Genomic DNA, 6271 nt, shown 5'->3' on the forward strand with positions numbered 1-6271 from the left:
GCGCAGACGCGTTAAGGTGACGTGGAGCTACTAGCAGTGAGGTGGGGCAAGTCCCGACCACACTCGCTCGCCTCTGATCTCACACATGATACAGCGCTTGGCTTCCTTCAAAAATGTTCCTGTCCAGACCCAGTTAGAAACCTGTGGAATACCGACTTTTAAATCATTTTCTTGAAAGCAGAACACCTGGCTGTACTGTGTTTTTTTCCTTTTTCTGAGAGCTTTTTTTTTTGGGGGGGGGGGGGGGATGGTTAGGCCGCCTAGCACATTGGTATGATCGCCCTTGCCGGCAGTTCACTCTACAACAATGTGTGGTTCAGTACCTCCGAACAGAGGCAAATACGAAGTCATATTTTAGCATCGAAGACTTCTGTGTGAGTTTGATGTATGGCAAACATTTGCATTTAGCCTAGTTGTCAGTGGTTCGAACAGAGGGTAAATCTTTCAACTCTGCTGTTTTATTCAAGCGATAGTAAACAGTGTTGTAGTCTTCCAGGTAACGATGCAGGCGGGATGAGGCCAAACTGTACTGTCTAAGTTTCGGAGATAGAGGCCTTTGGTCTCCGGTGATTCGGTAGATAGCGATTTCTTAGTTTCAGCGGAAACAGATACAGTGTATTATTTTCATTAAGTTCAGCTCTTCCTCCAGCTAGTGTAAGGCTCCACACAAGGCGTGCGCTTCAAACTAGAATACTCGGCTACAAACATCGGGAGGACTCACCATAATTTCACGCCCTTGGACGAAAACGCACTTTATAATTCTCGTGACGTTTCCTTACTGAAAGAATAACTTTGACGATCGCTGTGAATCACCAACGCCTTATGTCAGTAATTAGTAGCACAAACAGGACATCCACTCCCTTAGGGCCCATGATTCACCTCCTCCATCCGTGTGAGCTGCTGTCGGATGAGCTAATAATATAGCTTTCTTGATAGTAAAAGTTAAGTAAAAATAATCTTTTCGAGACAATCAAAATATGTTTAACGTGATCTGTTACTACTACGTGATTGACTACATCTGGCACGTCATACATACCTTTCTAAGTAAAAAGTTATATTATATCGACAACTTTTATATTGAACCTGCAAGTACAGACAACTATAACGTGGATTAATTAACCAATGTATTAGGGGTGTACAGACTTGCTAATACCGCTGGTCGCGAACCCGCTACTGCGACTACATAAGGGCCGCATGTTCAAAAATATCGAGCCGTAGACAAGTTATTCCGAAATGGATCCCCTGCCCCAATTCTAGCTAGACTGGACTCAAAAGAAGCATGTTCTACAAGGACCCGCTCGCTCCATTTCGGAAGAGGGGCGGGCCGCATCAGATCAATGGAAAACGGCATGCTGCCCGCGGACCGCTGTCTGTGCGTCCCTGATCTGTACGGTGTTTTAAGGTGATACGACACTACAGGATGAATAAACAAGTTTATTATGAACATGGTTATATGAAACACAGTTCTCACATCATACATAACAGGAATCACAGCACATCAAAGTATAGAGCTATGGACGGCGAGTTGGCTGGGAATTCGGTGGGCGTTTTATCGTCATAGGTCTCAGAATTTCTCCTTACGCTCTCACACATTGCAAACAAAATTACGAAACCACGTAATTGCCTTCCATTGTGTAGCAGAAGTTTCAAATTTATCTGAAAGGTGCCTACATCCTTCCTCTGTAATCGTCCAAAATCGTGGCGCTCTGTGACATCACCATCGGGCTCGACGAAGCTCCAAACAGCGAGGTGTACACACTAGAGAAGAAAAGACCACAGTTCGAATGTTCACGTAACGTGTAAGGTGGGTTAACGACGTCACATTGGCATGAAATTACACCACAATTCTGCCCAACACCAGCGTGGAAGTAACACACAATGGAAAGATCGTCACAGCCCCTCTTGCCAGCATTTCGGCCCTTCTTTTGGCGCCTCTGCGATGGAGGTCAGAACCGCGGCGCGTAGCGTTGAAATCACGTGGTTTTCTTATGGGTGGCCGAGGGAACCATTTCAGACACATCGTCGCTTAAAATTGACATGAATAGACATCAGGAGCTAGCATAAAGGGCCTCAATGACACCACCTTTTTCCTTGAGGCGTTTTACACATTTCGCGGTCGTAAAACGACAGTTCTCAGTGCGATGAGCAAAAGGACGACATTCTTGCCAACCTTCGATGCTGTTGATTCCTTCTGGGCGGTTGAACGACTCGACGGACATTATCCGGCTGCAACCCCACTGGAAATAATCACACACTTTCGGAGTGGAGCACCACCGCAATTTTTGATCTCGTGTACATGTTGGAACCACTGGGGACCGTTCAAAACTATTTTCACGTGATCCGAAACAGCAAAGGGTGCATTGGTTTTGCAGCCCTCCTGTTTAGCGTCGTCCTGTGGCGTGATGACGAGGGCACACGCGTGAATGAAACCGCAAAGGGACCATCTGACCCCCATCCCCCCCTGCATCAGTTTGCAACAATGTTCGGCGGAACCTGCCCACTTATTAAGAATCTTAAAAAACGCGAATTTACATAGACAAACTGCGAAGTGGTCAGTAGTTCTAGGCTCCTAGAGCCAAGCAACTGCAATCTGAAAGGTGTCAAGGGGATGCTTTCGAGGTTGTCTCTCTGCACATCTTTAAAGTTCTCAATAAAGATGGAGGGTGTCAAGGGGTCCCTTTGCCGTTTTATTCCGCTGTGTCAATGCCACACCCCCAGCTCCTCCTCAATGATCAAGCAACAGGCGAAACAGGAGGGCTGAAAAAAGCATGTTCACCCGCTGCTGCTTCGGATCACGTTAAAATTTCGTCGAATGGTTTTCAACGGTCTCAACTTGAGATAGCTTAAATGATAGGTCCCAGCTCAAGTACTGCTGTGCGATGGCATGTTATCGGTGCTTCAGCCCAGCTGCTATAGTTCGCCGAAAGAATCAACGAAACAATTTTTCGAAGTTAACAGGATATTCTTCAGTGTGGTTTAAGATTATAAATTAATTTTACTCTCTTAAAAATCTCACAGGCCAACGAAAAAAAAAATTTTTTTAACTTTTTTTTACTTTGATAGCTGATCTTCATAGATTTTTATGAGCTGAATCCAAATCTTGCCTTAATTTTTTTGTATCACCCATAGTTTTCGAGCAGTATGCGTTTCACTACATAGTATAAAACTCCTATGCTATACGGTAAATGAGGAAATTAATGAAACGCTCTGTTACAATATAAGCATGGTTTGTATTTACAGTAAGTTACTTAAAACAATGATATGTTTCACTTGTCAGGTGGAATTGGTTTGTATTTTTCTTTTTTCTTTGTAACCTCTTGTGTAGCTTTTTCTACGATGTGTCGCTTGCTGAACATCTCGTTGAAGTGACCAACAGTAGTCCACCATCATGTTGGTGTTCCAGCGGCCTTGGTAGCGTTTTTCCCATCACTTTAATGTCCTGGTGGAAACGCTGGCCTTGCTCCTCACCAACATCTCCCAAATTGTACATTGTGGATTCAAAGTTAACATCAAACATCAGTTTTCTAAGGTCAGGTCCGATAAAGACGCCTTCTTTTAGCTTAGCTTCTGAAAGGTGTGGAAACTTTTGGCAGAGATACTTAAAAGATGATCCATCTTCAGGCAGAGCCTTTACAAACTGTTTTATTACGCCTAACTTTATATGTAGAAGTGGTCGAAGTACCGTGTTTGGATCTACAAGGTCTCTGCGTAGAATGTTCTTCTCACCAGGTTTTAAAGACCCCCTCACAGGCCAGTTCTTTCTGCACCAGTGTTGCTCCCTAGCCCTACTGTCCCATTCACATAAGAAACATGGAAATTTGATAGAGCCACCTTGCTGACCAAGGGCCATGCATGTTACTTTTAGGTAGCCACATATCATCCAATCATGAGCAGAACAGCCTATTTTATTTAGGATTGTTTCTCGGTTGTCATAGCTTTCTTTCATATGTACAGATGTCCAACAGGTATTGATGCAAATATGTTAGTATTGTGTAACAAAACAGCATTTAAACTGGTTTTGGATGAATTAATAAACAGCCTCCAGTCTTCCTTTTTGTATTCAATACCAAACTCATTCATCAGACCCGGAATATCTGAGCAGTACGCTAAATCACCTTCTCCTTGAAAAAACTTGGAAAATTGCTGCTCTCTCTCTCTCTCTCTCTATACATGTATATGCTGGTTCCAACTGCCAGTTCTTTTCTTTTAATCTAGGGCCAAGCAACTCAGCTTTTTCTTTCGCTAAGCCCAGACCCCTAAACAAATGGTTAAGCTCGGTCTGAGTAAACAATTTGGGCTCTAGACTTTCTGTATTACAATGGAACTGATCATCATCTGGTTCATGTAAATTAGGTTGTAAATGAGAAAATACTTCTGTTGGAATAGAATTTAAATCATCTGGTGGTTCAGGAACTGGCAAATCTACACCATGCCCTACTGGTCGGATGGCGGACGGAAGGTTAGGGTTGTTGTTGTTGTGGTCTTCAGTCCTAAGACTGGTTTGATGCAGCTCTCCATGCTACTCTATCCTGTGCAAGCTTTTTCATCTCCCAGTACCTACTGCAACCTACATCCTTCTGAATCTGCTTAGTGTATTCATCTCTTGGCCTCCCTCTACGATTTTTACCCTCCACGCTGCCCTCCAATACTAAATTGGTGATCCCTTGATGCCTCAGAACATGTCCTACCAACCGATCCCTTCTTCTGGTCAAGTTGTGCCACAAACTTCTCTTCTCCCCAATCCTATTCAATACTTCCTCATTAGTTATGTGATCTACCCATCTAATCTTCAGCATTCTTCTGTAGCACCACATTTCGAAAGCTTCTATTCTCTTCTTGTCCAAACTATTTACCGTCCATGTTTCACTTCCATACATGGCTACACTCCATACGAATACTTTCAGAAATGACTTCCTGACACTTAAATCAATACTGGATGTTAACAAATTTCTCTTCTTCAGAAACGCTTTCCTTGCCATTGCCAGCCTACATTTTATATCCTCTCTACTTCGACCATCATCACTTATTTTGCTCCCCAAATAGCAAAACTCCTTTACTACTTTAAGTGCCTCATTTCCTAATCTAATTCCCTCAGCATCACCCGACTTAATTAGACTACATTCCATTATCCTTGTTTTGCTTTTGTTGATGTTCATCTTATATCCTCCTTTCAAGACACTGTCCATTCCATTCAACTGCTCTTCCAAGTCCTTTGCTGTCTCTGACAGAATTACAATGTCATCGGCGAACCTCAAAGTTTTTATTTCTTCTCCATGAATTTTAATACCTACTCCGAATTTTTCCTTTGTATCCTTTACTGCTTGCTCAATATACAGATTGAACAACATCGGGGAGAGGCTACAACCCTGTCTTACTCCCTTCCCAACCACTGCTTCCCTTTCATGTCCCTCGACTCTTATAACTGCCATCTGTTTTCTGTACAAATTGTAAATAGCCTTTCGCTCCCTGTATTTTACCCCTGCCACCTTTAGAATTTGAAAGAGAGTATTCCAGTCAACATTGTCAAAAGCTTTCTCTAAGTCTACAAATGCTAGAAACGTAGGTTTGCCTTTCCTTAATCTTTCTGCTAAGATAAGTCGTAAGGTCAGTATTGCCTCACGTGTTCCAGTGTTTCTACGGAATCCAAACTGATCTTCCCCGAGGTTGGCTTCTACTAGTTTTTCCATTCGTCTGTAAAGAATTCGTGTTAGTATTTTGCAGCTGTGACTTATTAAGCTGATAGTTCGGTAAGTTTCACATCTGTCAACACCTGCTTTCTTTGGGATTGGAATTATTATATTCTTCTTGAAGTCTGAGGGTATTTCGCCTGTTTCATACATCTTGCTCACCAGATGGTAGAGTTTTGTCAGGACTGGCTCTCCCACGGCCGTCAGTAGTTCCAATGGAATATTGTCTACTCCGGGGGCCTTGTTTCGACTCAGGTCTTTCAGTGCTCTGTCAAACTCTTCACGCAGTATGATATCTCCCATTTCATCTTCATCTACATCCTCTTCCATTTCCATAATATTGTCCTCAAGTACATCGCCCTTGTATAGACCCTCTATATACTCCTTCCACCTTTCTGCTTTCCCTTCTTTGCTTAGAACTGGGTTTCCATCTGAGCTCTTGATATTCATACAAGTCGTTCTCTTATCTCCAAAGGTCTCTTTAATTTTCCTGTAGGAGGTATCTATCTTACCCCTAGTGAGATAGGCCTCTACATCCTTACATTTGTCCTCTAGCCATCCCCGCTTAGCCATTTTGCACTTCC

Source organism: Schistocerca americana, chromosome 1 (assembly GCF_021461395.2).
Source record: "Schistocerca americana isolate TAMUIC-IGC-003095 chromosome 1, iqSchAmer2.1, whole genome shotgun sequence".
Classification (NCBI taxonomy): Eukaryota; Metazoa; Arthropoda; class Insecta; order Orthoptera; family Acrididae; genus Schistocerca; species Schistocerca americana.